Here is a 17,786-nt window from a genome sequence, read left to right on the forward strand (position 1 = left end):
GTAATCTTGCTCATATCGAAATAAATTAAATAGTTGTTGTTATAATTTATAAAATCAAAGCCGTAAACGGACCGGATTCAGCGGCACGAATATTTTAAAACAACAATTCCTCCAGAATTCCAGAGTTAATAGGTAAGTGATTACAGTTTGTTTCCTAGAATTATTATTTAACGACTTGGCTTTATATAAACATATGATCAACATTTCAGTCCCTTTTTGCTCTAGATAGGCCTACACGGTATACTGCGGTACCTATAAATTTCGTCTCATGTTAGGGAATAGCAATTTGGAGTGTTGGTCAATAATCACTAGCCCCCCCTTTTTTTTTTACCACACTTTAGAAGAAATGCTGCGGAAAGGGTGTGAAATAAAATTCTAAAGCCTTTAAACATTCACTCTCTTTAAAAAAAAATACCAGATCCGCCGATCGCCGATGCATGTAAATAAATGGCCGGGACTGGGCGTCAACATGACGTGCTCAGTACATGGGCTAGTTTTATGATAATCGAATTATACTTTGATATCTTGAGTAAAGTACAGTATCGTATTTTTTCCATGTTTAATAACCATCCCCCAAATATAACATTTAAAACGAGTTAGTGTACCTAAAGATAGGCTGCATAGGCCTATAGGATTTCGCGGACAAGACGAACCTATTTATAACTAGTATGCCGTGCAGATAAATATAAATATGAAATTAATGTTGCATGTTCGTAGATAATGTCAAAAGACTTACCTACAATCTAATGTTTATGACACAAAAATATCTTGTTGAATATTACAGACATTTTATATATAAATTGTAGCTTTTAACAAAGAATTATATATAACTTATAATTGTCAAGTAGTAAGTCACAGTGGCGCAGTGGTTAACGCACTTGCTCTGCAAGCGAAAGGTCCCGTGTCCAAATCCCCTGTTATCTGTATCCCCCCCCCAACATATACGAGTAACCAGAAATGTATTTCACATGAATATTGAAGTTATTTAAGAAATAAGATATCATTTTTGATTACCATGCAAAATAAATCTGTATACATATTACAAAAAATATAATATTTTTTTCTGTGTATGAAATTGGTTAATTAGTTTTGATTTATGAATTCAAAAGCAGTGGTAGATTTGTTTGGGGATTCCCACCCCATCGGTAAAAAATCTTCACACACACACCCCTTTACGCGTGACAACTCCTTTGTACCCGCCCCTAATTAGTACACAGTATAGTAAATTAAGCTGTACATTTCAGTATGTATATCTGATATAATGTTAAACGCTGAGCTTAATTATAAGTAATCATTAAAACATTTTAACATTTTATTATGAAGATGTGTAGAAATGCGTGCAATGTAAAGACAGCTGCTGAACGATATTATAAACCGCGTAAACCATAAAATATTGATAAAGTTGAATATTCGTTTATTTTAGAATGCCTGGAACAGGACCTAAGTATTTTCCATGTGTTTTATGCAACAAAAGAACAAAGCCACGAGAAAGAAGGAAAATAACTAAACCTGAAATTCGCCTTCTACAAAAACACTTTTTTGTCTCTGTCAAACATGAACATGACACATTGTGTAATGCATGTAGACACAAATACTACGCTTCGGACAGAAAATCTACAAATTCGAAATCGGAAGAAGGAGCTGACGACAACTACTGCCCAACACCGAAACATCCTAGATCTAGAAGTGTACTCTCAAGTCCCCCATCTGTCTCGTTGTGTATTCCATCTACATCAAAGAGCCATTCGCATTGCTTTTTGTGTAAGCGCCCGGGACCAAAATTATCCGATAGAATGCGGTGAACAGACGGTTTGCTGATTCCCAAAATTTCTTCGATCTCTCGTGCGGTCCGACGTCTTTTTTCCCCGAATAGCGTCATCATTTCGCTGGATATATTTGCATCTAACTGTCGCACGATGTATCATAATTCATTTAAATATTCCGTCATACTGATAAACATTTTCCAGGTATATAAATGAATATCTAAACAAAATTCCTCTATAAAAATATACTGTCAGAAATAAAATGAACAAAGTGTGGGTTTTTTTCCCCAGCGATTGTAATTTCTTTTCGATTATATTAAATCCCCATTTTTTTTTTTTTTATTTTTTTTTTTTTACACTGCGCCGCTTTATGGTTCCCTATAATGAAAAACCTGAATTTTTCCTATTCAATGTCAATTAATATTAATTTTTTTTTTTACATTTTTTTTCTTGAAAACTTCGCTATTCATGTTGTGAAAGTTTAATTTCTCAGTGACGTTAGATTATTGAAAAACGCCGCTTGTCCACGGAATTTTGAGACAACCCTCGTACATGTTTTAATGACGTTAACGTCTGCCGACGTAACATTATGCAAAAACAACTTTCCAAGTAACCCTTTCCATCAAAGGAAGCAATATCATGCCATATTTTATTTTTTCATGAAGTACATTGTCATAAGATTCAATTTGGACAATTTCATTAAATTCAAAGAATGGGCCGATTTTGACCTTTCGTGGCTCTAGCTCTTTGTTTTTATATCTTCCTCAGAAATTTTCTCGCCAAATGAATGCGGTATTTGCTATATTATGTTCACGATTAAACTATAAATACTGGCGACATGGTTTTGCTGTTTTATATGAGAATGAGTGATGTACCAATGGTCGTACGTGTAGATACTGGAAATTTATGCTGGTTTTGATGATTATTTGAATTTTTTACATGCTAAGCACAAACATTTTTAAACGTTTCTAAGTTGCGAATTTAAATCAAGCCGGGTTTCGTTTATGTTTTTTAATAGTTTATTTATTTGTTGTTAACAAAATATCAATTCATATAAATATGTTCCAATTACTTATGACTATCAATTATCACTCATAGTGTAGAAATATCTAACATATGAGCATATGGTGTAGTGCAGTGGATTGTTTTAAAACGGACATTATGAAAATAATTGTAGTTGTTGAATGAGCGGAGAACTCAGAGCTTGGTGCAAAATAACCCCCCTCCTCGCTACACACAAAATATTACTTGGTTTTATTTGATATTCAAGATAATAGACATTAGAATAAGAGAGCTACTGACGCATGATATCACTAAATCATATTACATTTTGTTAATTCCCTGTTTAATTGCTAAACACTTGGCATCAGGTGTGAATGTCACGGGTCCTCGGAGATGACCTTAAAAAACGGACGCCCCGTGTCACAGTAGGTGTGGCATGCTAGAGAACCCTCACTGCTCAATGGCCGTAATTGCCGAGCATAGGCCTAAATTTAAAAGCTCTTCACCGGTCATAGTGACGTCTCCATATGAGTGAAATATTCTCGAGCGAGACGTTAAGCAAGACAAAAATCAATTCCTGTATGATTCATATGTTAAACATTAGGTGACAATATACGTTTTAGAATCATTGGCTGAGAAAATTCATATAGCTATCAAATAATGAATTAAATACCGTATATACATGTAGGTTAGTTTTCTGATTTTAGCTGTAATGGCGTAAATAAAAAAACCAAATAGAATTTTTGAAAAAAATAAATGTACGACCGTGGATCAAGAAATTATACGTTTTAGGTAAATAATGAATATTGAAATCCTTCAATATTATTATCAACATAATGTAATTATTTTGTACGTATCAAAATTTCCTTCTGTCTAAATTGTTTCTAAATTTACAACATTTCTATCAGGTTTTCCGTTTATCATGAAGATCGTTTATCGTGTTGTGCGTTTATCAGGTCTATCGTGAAGATCGTTTATCAGGTTTTGCGTTTATCAGGTGTATCCTATCGTATCGTGCGTGGATCCTATCGTACCGTGCGTGTATCCTATCCTATCGTGCGTGTATCGTGTTCTATCGTTTATCATGTCAAGAATAACGTTGCGGGTACTGTAGGTGAACAAAAAGTAGCCTTTCAATCACCTTTTGTCATGTACAAAAAGTGTTTTTTTTCGTGTAATGTTATCTATTATTGCATGAACTGCGGCGAACCACCCTGGAATAGTACTCTGGGTTCGTGGTCATTTCTTTTACAAAATGACTCAATATGATTCCATGTCTATCCGAAAATTCTATGAGAAAAAATTGATGGACTTCGCTTTCACAAGGGGTGGTGATCCCTTAATAATGAAGCTAAGTTTCGTCCTCTGTTCTATCGAAAAATTGTGGATCATTTTTGGTGTCTTCATAAATATCTTGTATGATATTTCCCGTCTGTACATTTCTTCATTTAAAAGCAGCCGTGGTACCCCTCAAGGTTGACACTCTTTTTATACTAAGATCGTCTGAGAGAATTCCATGTATCATTACTTTACTGATCTGCTACGTCCCAGACGGACTGATGATGATCTACATCCATGGCGTTCTTTACCTTCAAAAGTTCGCGCTCTTTATTTTCTTTTTTTGGCCTTCCCATCTTCGGTTCCGATGACATTCCCTTCACAAATCTCTTGTTCCATTCAACCATTAGTGCCCTGCTAAAAATGCTGGTGATCTGATGTACTTTCCATCTCCTGTATTGTTTGAGTTGGGGTCAAACTACGATCTACACAATATTTTATGATTTCTCAGTGCGTTAAGGTCGCCATACTGCGAAAATGTTATTGCAGTAACGTTTGAAAATGACGTCACTTCTTTGTTGTTTTTTACTTCATATATGTAAAACCAGTTTGATAAGCGGAAAACATCACTGTGATATATTTAATTTGAGACAATTTCATTTCATTTAATTGAGTGGTACAAGTACAAAATCTACTTACTTTTGTACGTGTGCTGTAACAATGCATATGTAAAACTTATGCGGTACCACATTTGATGCACCAGATGCTCATTTCGACAAATAATGTCTCTTCAGTGATGCTCAAGCAGAATTTTTGGAAATTCGAAATAACAATAAACTTGTAAGAGCTAAAAGGAATACTATAGTGCCAAAAACTGGAGCCAAATTCGCCCAAGAATCAGAGCTATGCATGAGGGAGATTTAATCCTTAATTTTGAAATGAATTTCTATTTTATGCACTGTATGTATCTCATTTTGTCGTTTGGTATATGTTCTTCATTTGTCTTTGCCTTTTGATACTAACATAACGTAATATTGTACAAGTGTTATTTTTTACGCTGGGGTTAAAGGAAGTGAACATGAAAATGTGACAAAGGGTTTAAATTTGTCATTTTGATGTATATAATGAATTCTGAAAATCATTAAGATGTAGCTTTCTTTAGTAGGGAGATATTTCATAAAGATTAACTAATCTTTTCAATCCTTGGGAGCTGTCATATTGAAAAAAATTATTACCACCCTGCTGGGTTATCTCTTAGCATCCACTAGAGGGCAGCACTGATGCTGATGTCAGTAGGACACCTTGTGTATTTTTGGCACATTGTAAGCATCAACGTTAAAATGTCATCAGCAGAAAGTGAATTAACTATGGGATATCAGTTTGAACCTGATGTTACAGGTGAAGAAATTGCCTTTCAGAATAATTCTTCTTTACCAGCAATTGATTTTAATGAGAGAGGAATTATGTATACATTCAAGGGGTGTCTTTGTTGTCATGAGTTTGAACATTTTGTGTCAGATTATATGGATATACACATAAAGTGTGGTTCTGTACACCCATATTTTGACATGGTGTGTCGAAGTCCTGTTATAATTGATACAACTTGCATTTATCTATGGATTTATGTATCCAGAGAGGAAGGGTCTCAGGGGACTTGGAATTAACTTGTTGAACAAGTAAGAAAAACACGAAAATGAAAAATACCTTCTGTATTCAGAAGTATTAAAATCTAAACATAACATGGCATTTGTGTGCAAATATTTCCAATTACACACACACGTGATAGAATACAGTAACAATTCTGTTGCATGCATGCTATCAAGATTTATGGCCCACAGACAGTTTATCAACTAGGTCAGACCCGGTCAGCCTCTTGGGGAGAAAAATCAGAGTAGTTTTACCCTCATTTGTTGTGACATAACTTAAGGGAGCATTTCCTAAAGAGCACTGCAATTATAAAGGATTTCTTGAAACCCCAGACTTTGATACAGATTCTGAATATGTAATTTTTATTAGTGTAAATAAATAATATAACTGTAAATTGCATTTACGAAATTTATCTGTGGTCCATGTACATCAATTATTATAAAATATATAAATTATATGCCTATATTGCAGTACTTTTATGACACAGTCACCTTAATTATCTCCAAATATTTTAAAATCTAATAAAATTAATTGATTTGGAATCTTGAAATATAACAGTACTAGTGCTTCTGACTAAATTCAGAAGTTGGAGGAGCTGAAGATGTTTTGTGGGAGTGTTTTCATATTTTTCTTAATGCATTGTAATTAGATTTCATTTCAATTCCTTTTGCTCCAAAACCGTATCCATCAATTCTAATATGAATCCATAAATTTCTGCTGTATAATAGTGACCCATGCGCAGTCAACAACAGCAATGTGTCTCATCCACGTCAGAGCACAGGTGCATACTGGGAAATAATGGATGACCTCCATAAACCTTTAACTTGGAGTATTTAATTGATCAAATCTCGTAATAGAAACAAGCAAATTATATTCAGGCTACACTATTTAGTTTAAGGAGGTCTTTTAAGTTTATTATGCAACAAATATTTTTTTCGTGTTCACTTCCTTTAAGCACTCGTTTTTCTACGTCCAACATTACGCATAGCGGAGATACGCGGTAACTGAATATAATGTATTTAATATCAAATACATATAACGATACGCTTGGGCCCATATTAGGGGCTGGAGTATCTTTTTTGTCACTTCCGGTGACAAACAAATCCGATATATATGTAGTGTTTTGAGTATAGAATTGGGACAAGTGTACGTACAAAAAAACCCAACAAAGCTGATGTGTAAATCAGAGAAAGCTGTGTACCACAACCATTTTTTATGTTCCTGTTTGGCAAGTAGACTACATTGTCAAAGCAGTGGTTCAAGTGTCAAAGAAGAACAAGTCGTATAAAGTAACCAAGCATACGATCATCTTCAACATTATAAATGATTATTCTATAATTATTCTAGAATTACGCAATTAATTTATACTTTAATTCGACTTAATTCTCTTCAAATTCAAACCACTGGGCCTATCATTGTAAATGATTACACATACTAATGTTCAATGTAACGAAGTACTTAATTTTGTGATGTGGCTAATAGGCCTATGAAGGAGTGGGGTGTTATGGATTTTTATCTAAGCAATTTGGAGCAATGAGTATTGTTAAGAGTACTTGATTATCTGTGGATTTGAAGTCTGTATATTTAGTAAGAAATTACAGGGAGGGTCTGAAAGATATCAGATGACAAACGCCAAAGAAAGTACTTTCATGTTTGTCCCTTCCAATAACAAGGAAGAGAAATTGTAGAATATGTATTTTTTGTATGAATACATGTAACGCCTGTTGACAACCAGATAGGAAAAAGGTTCTTAAGGTAATTCCACCCCTCTAGAATCATAGGGTCAATCATAGATTTGATTATTGATTCTTCAAATAATATATCTTAGTAACAAATACAAATGATAAAATAAATATGTTGCGGTATTGATTCTTTTTTTATCAATTGGCACATAATTATATACCCGTATCACCGCCACGGTGGTATAGAGGTTAGAGCGTTCGCCCTGCATACGGAAGGCCGGGGTTCGAATCCTGGCTGCAACAGATTTAAGTCGTTAAAACACACCCCTACTAACGTTATTGTTATTTAAATTTACACCACGTGGGTTTTTTGACCCATTAAAAGGTTAGAGGTGAGGTCAAATTCCGCAGTGAAGGAAACCGGAAATAAATCTGCCAAAGCTATAGTCATTTTCTATATAATATACATGTATTATCAATGCATTGCAATTACATAGAAAATTCAATTTTAAAGTACTGTCATACTGGCGATAATTGTGCAACGGTAATAATTCCATTGTTTATAACATATGCAAATAAAGAAATTAGGGTGACTGCTCTCTTCCATTTTCATTTATAGTGGTAGTTAGGGTAAAGACAGAACTGTAAACATGTATGCATGTATTGATGGAGAATTTGTGTATATATGTCAACCCCCATCCTCCCCGAATTACGAAATCGAAGGTAAGAAAAAAAAATTATCTTTGGTAGTACTTAGGAGAAAAATTCCCTCTCCCCGATTTAGGATTTTGAAGAGTGGGCAATTGCAAGTCACAGGACAAAAGAATATTTTTTTTCTCTTGTCAAGGATTTTTAACAAATTAAATTATCTTCAGCATTGGTTACAGAAAAAAGAGAATATTTTGCATTGAAAATAAAATGTGCGATTTCCCCCTTACAGTATGATTGCGACTCATATTAACTGCACAAAATAATATATCACATTATCAGTAAATAGTCAACGTCACAGAAACAATGAAATTGAGGTTATTGTTAGATGCTATTACTACACTTCTATAGCATGTCATTTTTAGATTTATTCCTCTTTTGAAAGATATCTCATCAATTTTATAAGATATCTTATAATACTTACAAGATACCTTCTAAAGTTTATGAAATATCTTAATAGTATCCTTTATAATTGGATATCTGAAAAAAAAAGACATATTTTATATTTTTTTCTTAGCAATATATGTTCTATATTTTTAAGATATCTTATATAAAACATACATCTAATGTCTTTTAAGATATCTCAAACTTAATCACATATCTTATATATTTTATAAGATATCTCAAAAATATTTTTATAAGATATCTTGTAAACTTTACAATGTATCATATGAATTTACTTTTATAAGATATCTCATAAAATATATCAGATATCTTGCATGTATATTATAAGATAGATCATAAAGTTTATGAGATTTTTTTTTTAAATTGTTTGAGATATCTTAAAAGATATCCAAGATAACTTATAAAGCTTGTGAGAAATCTTATAAAACATTTAAGATATCTTATGTTTTATAAGATATCATTAAAACAAATTTAAGATATCTTCTATTTTTATAAGATCTCTGTTAAACATTATAAGATATCATGTGATATACAAGATATCTTATAAAGCTTAGGAGATATATTTCATAATTTATATTATGTATCTTAAATATTTTATAAACTGTAAATTATATGAGATATCTTTATAAGATTTATTAGATATCTTATCAGAAATAAAAGATATTTCATAAATTATACACGAAATCCTTATAGGAATAGATATAAATAAGGCGTACGTGCCATACTCCTCACTTAGGAAGAAGCTAGATTAGCAAGATTTATACAAATTATATGAATATATCTTAAGAAATATCTGTGAAAAGCCTAATATGCATTTTCATAAATTTAAAACTTAACGTACCAATTTTACTCTTTATACTAAAGTAATTCATCAGCAAATGCAAGGTGAAGATAGCGAACAGTGATCAATCTCATAACTTCTACAAGCAATACAAAATAGATAGTTGGGCAAACACGGACCCCTGGACACACCAGAGGTGGGATCGGGTGCCTAGGAGGAATAAGCATCCCCTGTCGACCGGTGACACCCATCGTGAGCCCTATATCATGTTCAGGTAAACGTAGTTATCCGCAGTCAAAATCAGTGTGCCAAGAACGGCTTAACAATCGGTATGAAACACGTCAGACAGCATTTGACCCAATGATAGGTTGTATTGACGAACTAGATAGTTATAACGACCATAGAATTTGCGAAGTCCTGACTTCAGTCGAGACTGTTGAAACCCCTGTACCATCAACTTGTTTGTCAGTAGCTTACCTCGATTTAAAAACTGACTATACGCAGAACAAGCTCTTGCATATCGAATCAGTTGAGAGATATAAACACCATATGGAGGTGACAAATGTGACTCATTACTACGGTTGTGCTCTGCAATACATGCAAGCAGGTAGTTATAGTTATAAAGTAATAAAGTTGGTTAAGAAGTACTATGTACAAGTTACTGCTCATAAATGGAAATTGAATGGTTGAAAATTTCCCACATTTATTAAAATAAACATAGTTTTCTTATCTATATGTATTAATCATGTTGATCAGAAAATAAGACAATTTAATGTTACACCACTGTATATAAAAGGTTTTTTTTTTAGTCTTAAATATTAAAGAAATTTAAACCTTTAGAGTGGAAAATCTTTACAATATGCCTATATATACATAAAATCAGATGCTGAAATTTTACAAAATTTAATTCAATATCAGTATATATTATTATACATACATTGTAAAGTTATAACAATGTCTTCAAAATTCTTGGGAGTTATTTTTATAACTTTAATCTGTGACATGCACTTTAAAGCATCCCAGACACCATATTACAGGATTTGAAGGTAGATCCTTAATGTAAACTGATGAATTCATTTAGGAATATGCACTGCACACCAGCCTTTCCTCAAAATGAATCTCTGAAAGAAAAAAAATTCACAATGATCAATATACCCTATCTAAATTTTATTTTTCAGTATGAAATATGAATACTGATTGGTTGTTTTTTTACGTTCGTCGAGAATTTTTCACTCATATTGAGACTTCACCAGCTGTAGGTGAGGTACCTCAAATTTAGATCTATGCTTAGTGCTCAGGGCCGTAGCAGTGAGGATTCTCTATAGTACCAACTTAAGACTTTGCATGCTATAATATATGTAAATCAACACAACATGGTGTACTAATTTGGACCTCTCCTAAAGTCAAAACCCTGGGGTTGCGAAATTTACAATTTTGGTGCATCCTTTTCTGCTTTTTCTAATTATGCATGGACTTTATATACTGTATCAGCAAACTTAAAGAAGTATTTCAAATGATAAGGATAATCACTTTGGAACCAAAGTCCCTACCCCTGGAATCATTAAATTACTTCCAATTTTGGAAAAGGCCTGCCTTAATTACTCCTTCTAAATATCTATTCTGTTTCAATTTAGTATCAATAGCATTAAAGACAAGAGGCCCATGGGCCACATTGCTCACATGAGTTACCTTGGCACTTCTTCTATATTTGCATGTAAAGCTTTGATCCCTATTGTGGCCTCAACCTACCCCCGTAACCATGATTACAAAATTGAATCTGTACTATGTCAAGAAGCTTTCATGTAAATGTAAATTTCGTTGTCCCAATGGTTTCTTAAGAAAAAGATTTTCCCTATATATTTGTATGTTAAACTTTGATCCCCTATTATGGCCACACCCTTCTTCTGGGGGGGGGGCACAATTTTAACAATTTTAAATCTGCACTATGTCAGGAAGCTTTCACATAAATGTAAACCTTTCTGGCCCAGTGATTCTTAAAAAAAAAATTAAAAGATTTTCCCTGTATACATGTATTTGTATGTGAAATGTTGATCCCCTATTGTGGCCCTATCCTACCCCCGGGGGACATGGTTTTAACAAACTTGAATCTGCACTATGTCAGGAAGCTTTCATGTAAATATAAACTTTTCTGGTCCATTGGTTCTTGAGAAGATTTTATAATATTTTCCCTATATATTTGTATGTAAAACTTTGATCCCCAATTGTTGCCCCATCCTACCCCCGGGGGACATGATTTTATCAAACTTGAATCTGCACTAGTTTCTGAGAAGTTTTAACATTCTGATCACAATCTTCATTTAAACAAATTAATTATAATGTCTTATTGAACATGAGGGGCTCATTTTTCACTTGTCAATGAAACTTTTAGATTTAGTTTGATTAAAATTACTTATTATAGATTAATTGAATTACAGATGTCAAGTCCCCGAAACAATGTTTCTTCAACGATCTCTTCAACAATATATGTTTATTTAAAAAACTAGGGGTAATGTGTTTAATTCAGGGTCAGAAACACAACAATTCTTATTTGAGGCCTTAATTTATGCTTTTAAATTTTCAAAACTCCATCAAAATGCAATATAATATATATTTTGATCAGTTACAATTGTATTTAATTCACAAATCTTTTTACAAGGGAATTCAGTTAAGTATAGCACAAACTAAAACATGTAAAATAATTAACATTGCACAGTCAGCTTTTCATTAAAGAGAGCTTATAATTACAAAATTCTTTACTTTAGGTTAAATAATATTCAGTGCCCACTATGATCCTAACTTGGCCAAACTTGAAAAAAAATCCATGTAATATGATCATGCAAAATAATTTCTTCTCCTAAATTTCTAGAACAGCTTCTGGCTGAGATCAGAGCTCAATTTTGATTTCTTAGACTTAACTGTTTAATTATGTTGCGAAATGTAATACTATAAATGAAACAGAAAACCTTTTAGGTTTCTTACAGACAAAATGTAGTTGTTGTATATTAAAACAATAGTTAATTACAGTGTCGTACAACGTAATCCTAATTGCAATTCAATATTTGATTTAAGATTTAAATTTTTTGTACAGAGTGTCCTCTAACGTACAGATACATGACTAATCTAAATATAAAAAAGATTATTGATATTATTACATGTGTGTTTCTGTAATTAAAAGTTTGTAATTGGAGTAAGAAAATCTAAATTAATTAAAAAGATCAGAAATGCATGTAGGTATTTCATTCATAAAAGGAGAACAATTTTAAGAATTGACTTCATGAAAATATTTACTGCTTAATGTATCAGTATTGGAAAAATTTATGTCAGATGTACATCCATGTATACTGTCCTGTCACATTAATATATGTGTTAATGATTAATATATATTCATAAATGCTTGCATAAATAAACATTAGTAATACATGTGTGTGGTTACAGAAACTCAGAGCTATATACTGTCAATCTGTAAATGAGTATGAGACCTGCACCACTCAGGAACTTTAAATGTTTTCTACTATGATTTTATATTAAGACTGCAATTTTGTGTTACATATAAGGAGAATCTATGGTCCCTGCACGATCTGATAAAATTCTTTTAATTAATGCATTGTCGCCTGGTGTCTTATGCAAGGTGAAGATAACGAACAGCGATCAATCTCATAACTCCTACAAGCAACACAAAATAGATAGTTGGGCAAACACGGACCCCTGGACACACCAGAGGTGGGATCAGGTGCCTAGGAGGAGTGTGACCGGTCGTCAGGGGATGTTTACTCCTCGTGGGCACCTGATCCCACCCCTGGTGTGTCCAGGGGTCCGTGTTTGCCCAACTATGTATTTTGTATTGATTGTAGGAGTTATGAGATTGATCACTGTTCATTATCTTCACTTTTCATTGATCACTCTTCGTTATCTTTAACTTTACATTGTTGAATTCAATTATTCTACTTATGATGATTTAGTACTTTTGAGATTGATCACTGTTTGTTACCTTCATCTTTTTCATGTGTAAGGTTGTGAAGACCATGCGGACTTCTACCAAAATGTTGGAATTCTTGAACCCAGATTTAGATTTTTCGAAAAATCTCAAATTTCAAATTTAAGTCCAAGTTTTGGCTTAAATTTATTCGAGAAATCCAGGCCAGGAATAGTTACTGACGGTTCAAGAAACGGCAGTCATTTATGGAAGTTAGCTCCTGGACTTTTAAGCACAACGACGCAGGATTCTACAATTAAGCATTGACTGGTTCAATAGTGATCCCATTGGTACAAACATATTACACATTTATTACTGAACCCTATCCACTTGAACAAATTGTGCTAATTCAAATTTTGAAAGGGTTTTGCAGGGTTTATGTTTTGTGGCGGAAGGATTGATTAATGAAAAAGTTCTAAATCTGTATGATTTTACAGTTTCTGTTTCATCCAATATATCTTCTATTTTCATACTCCTATACATGTATTTCAGTTTTATAATTTGTCATACAAGTAGTGGACACTTGGAACTAGTTCAAGTTTTGTAATTTATTGATTTCGTTGATATATTTTTCCAAACAGAACACTGATTCTTAAAAACATTTTAATTAATTTACTCGAAATTTTGTGTGAAAATTTAATATTTCCGCCGATAATTTAAGATCTTGCTTTTTTAAATTCCCTTTTAAATTTTAAGACAAGACCTTGAAAATTATGTAAAATTTCAGAAATCGACATTACTCCAAATATGTTCTTATAAAGTCTCAAAGTTGATATCATGATTTTTTTTTCGCATATCAAGTGCAAAAAGGTCATCAATTTTTCCATTATTAGTATTAAACGTTTTTATCTGTAGTGTTAGAAGACATGATTATGTTTCTATTTTATGTAATGATTAATTTGTGGTGCTTATGTTGTATTGATACTAACAGACAAATCAAGTTTAATTGAATAAATTTTAAGTGCAAAATGGTCATGTTTTGAACACTGTAGCTAAAAAACAAGCGTTACGACCACAGTTTTTCTTTTTGATTTCAAAAGTCTACCTCAATGTAGAAATCAAAAATAAACTTCCTAACATCTTTAAAGAGGAAACAGTGTAAGGATGTTGAGAAAAAAAGACTGAATCTGGTAAGATAGCGCCACTTCTACAAAATACCTTGTCTGAATGTGATGCCCATTTCACGTTAAGGCCTGTGGACCTCGTACGTTGTTGTGTATACTGAACATATAATTTAACCATATCATGGACCTTGCCACGTCACCAAATCAGGAATTGAATGTTGATAGTCAACTTATATAAATTTTGTTTTGAACATATATCACTATAGGATTAGGTACAGTGTGTCAGACCGAGCATACCACGCCTTCTCCCTAACAAATAAAGTTTGTATGTATATCACAGATCAACTGTTTTCGAAAATATTAAATTATACTGAATTTGGTCCATTATTAACGCACAATGATTTGATATTAGTTCAAGGGAAAGAAATAGAAAAAAAATCCTAGGTATTGTTACTCATAATACTTACAGTAACACGTGATATAACCTATTCAAGACGTGACAACGGTTTATCGAAAGTAAGTGATATCACTCATTCGAATAAGTAAGTGGTACAGCTGACACGAATAACTCTTACAAATGACACCAAAGAGTAAGTTTTACAGCTGACACGAATAAGTAAGTTTTACAGCTGACACGAATAAGTAAGTCCTACAGACACGAATTAGTAAGTCTTACAGCTGACACAAATAAGTAAGTTTTACAGCTGATACGAATAACTCTTACAGCTGACACAAATTCCATAAATGGCTGCCGTTTCTTGAACCGTCAGGAACTATTCCTGGCCTGGATTTCTCGAAATAAATTTAATTCAATACTTGGATTTAAATCTGAAATTTTACTAAGATATAGACAGTTCAAATAAATGAAAACTCAAACTTAAATTTGAGATTTTTCTAGAAATCCAAATCTGGGCTCAAGAATTCCAACATTTTGGTAGAAGTCCGCATGTTCTTCATAACCTTACACATGAAAAAGATGAAGATAACGAACAGTGATCAATCCGAAAAGTACTAAAGCATCATAAGTAGAATAATTGAATTTAACAATCTAAAGCTATAACAAATGAAAAGGGTGACGATAATAAACAGTGATCAATGAAAGATAAAGATAACGAACAGTGATCAATCTCATAACTCCTATAAGCAACACAAAATAGATCGTTGGGTAAACACGGATTCCTGGACTCACCAGAGGTGGAATAAATATAATGTCAAAGAATGATTTACTTTTCGATGGGCAATACACGTGTATTCCTTCATTTTATATCTAATGATAAAGAGATGTTGATATAAGCAATATGCACATTGGAGTTTAAAAGGCCCTTGACCATTCGTGTCTACTATATTCACTCTAATACGTGTATGGTTTTCCCTTTCTTTTTTTTTATCAATTGCGAATATTTGTCAGTTGTTTCCCCTATTTCAAACATAGGTGGCGCAAGACTCGTTTACGTCCTTGTTGACTTCCGGTGTACATAAGATTTATGAGAGATTGTAAGGTTTTTGTTGTGCAAATAGGGAGCGGGGGTAGAATTCCCGAGATATGAAGCTTTTATAAAATTCAACTGGTTCATTGCCGTCATATGTGACAGCGACAACGATCGTTTTAAGTTCCATTCAGCGTCGTGCGCTATAAACTTCAGTCTTCAGTTCAGTCCACGTCCGACTACACAGATATCAGATGACGACTTTATTGCAGAAAGTATTTACGGGGGATTAAACATTTGCTCTGTAGATCGTAATATTCTGCATGAATGTTTTATGCTGAAATTTTATCTATCCTTAGTGATACAGTCATCAATGATCTTATAATTCTATGACCCCCCCCCCCCCCTTCTAGACTAGATCTATAATCGAACAGGGGAAATTTGAGTCATCAATGTATAAACGAAGTATGGTACAAAAATATATTTCAGATGTCATTTAAAAATTAATTTTAGAGTTAACCAAGGTAATCAAAATATGAATTATTACCAGCCCCCCCCCCCCCCCCCCCCCCCACCTCCCTCGGTACGACGACGCGACTGTAATGGAGGGGTGGCTATAATCAGACTGTAACTGTAAGGCAGTGAATATTCCTAGCTCTTGTTTTCGTTTTTGATGACTGGATTGTAAATTAATTTCAACACTTTACTTTCATTGTTAATTTTGTTATAATTCAAAACGTGTTGTAAAATATTGTTTGAATTTCAGGGAAAACGAGTCTAGATTTTTCAATAGTCAATACGTATGGAATTAATCAAAATATGGGATGATATTGTCAAACTTTCATAACTTATCAAAGTTTGCATTATCAAAATAGTTATGTTGTTATGTCATGTTTATCAACTGACCCACGGACAGTCCTAGCCTATTTTAACTGTTGGCGCAAACCAGAAGAAAAATGCAGCTCAAGAGATTAAGATATTTCTGAATTTTTTAGAAATAAAATTTGAATCATATCTACTTTTATCAAAATTAAATGCAAATTCATAAAGCTATAAATTTATCCAAGTGAAGTAAATACAAATTTCACTGTCATATATACAATGTTGTGTTTATATAAAAGCCACACACAGGCCTATTGTTCATTGTGGTTTTTTATTTTTAAAAAAATCATTGCATTGCGTTTTTCAATATTCACTTGTAACTTCGATTTCAATCTGAAGTATGAACATTCAAATTGACCTTCAAATTGAAAAGTGTACTACATTTGTTAAGTGATGTATTTTAGTATAAAATCACTCATACCATGAACTGTCATGGTACAAACATGATAAATCCTTATACGTGAAAGTAAACACGGGTCAAATTATGTAGGCCTACATCAGTTTCCTGCAACACCATGGACAAACGTCATTTGGATACAACCATTCCTATACGCAGGATACAGTCGTGCTTTTCACGCAGAGTACAACCAACTCATAGTATATCGGTCATAGTATATGGATGGAGACGTGAATTTAGAAGTTGAAAGAAAGCTTGAACTTCCGTCTTATTGCAATCCAAATTGTAATATTCAATTAAAATGTAGAAACTCGAAATTTTGAATCATTATTGTACACCTAGCATATGGGGTAGTAAAATTTATTTGACCTGCCAATTTTTATGCTCTCGCTTGCCCTATAATATGGACTAATAAAAAGTTAATCGCAAGGACTGTTTACCTACCGTGACGTCATCACGTAAGTGATATAAGTTAAAACACGCAAATAAACTGTTAAAGAGAAGTTATACATATACATTCACTATTACTACACATTTTAACAGCTTAATAATAGAAATTCAGAGGTATATGGATATATTTCATGATTGATATTCTTAATCCTCGATCGAGAGAGAGAGGGGGGGGGGGGGTCCGCATCTTACTGTTTTAAACATATGTAATTCAACAACTTATAAAGAATTCTGATGTATTGTATATTATATATTCAACCTAAACTACTGTTTAAGCATGTAAACTTAATTATGAAGTAGTTTATAATGAAAAACGTTCAATGTGTA

Source organism: Ostrea edulis, chromosome 4, assembly GCF_947568905.1.
Source record: "Ostrea edulis chromosome 4, xbOstEdul1.1, whole genome shotgun sequence".
NCBI lineage: Eukaryota > Metazoa > Mollusca > Bivalvia > Ostreida > Ostreidae > Ostrea > Ostrea edulis.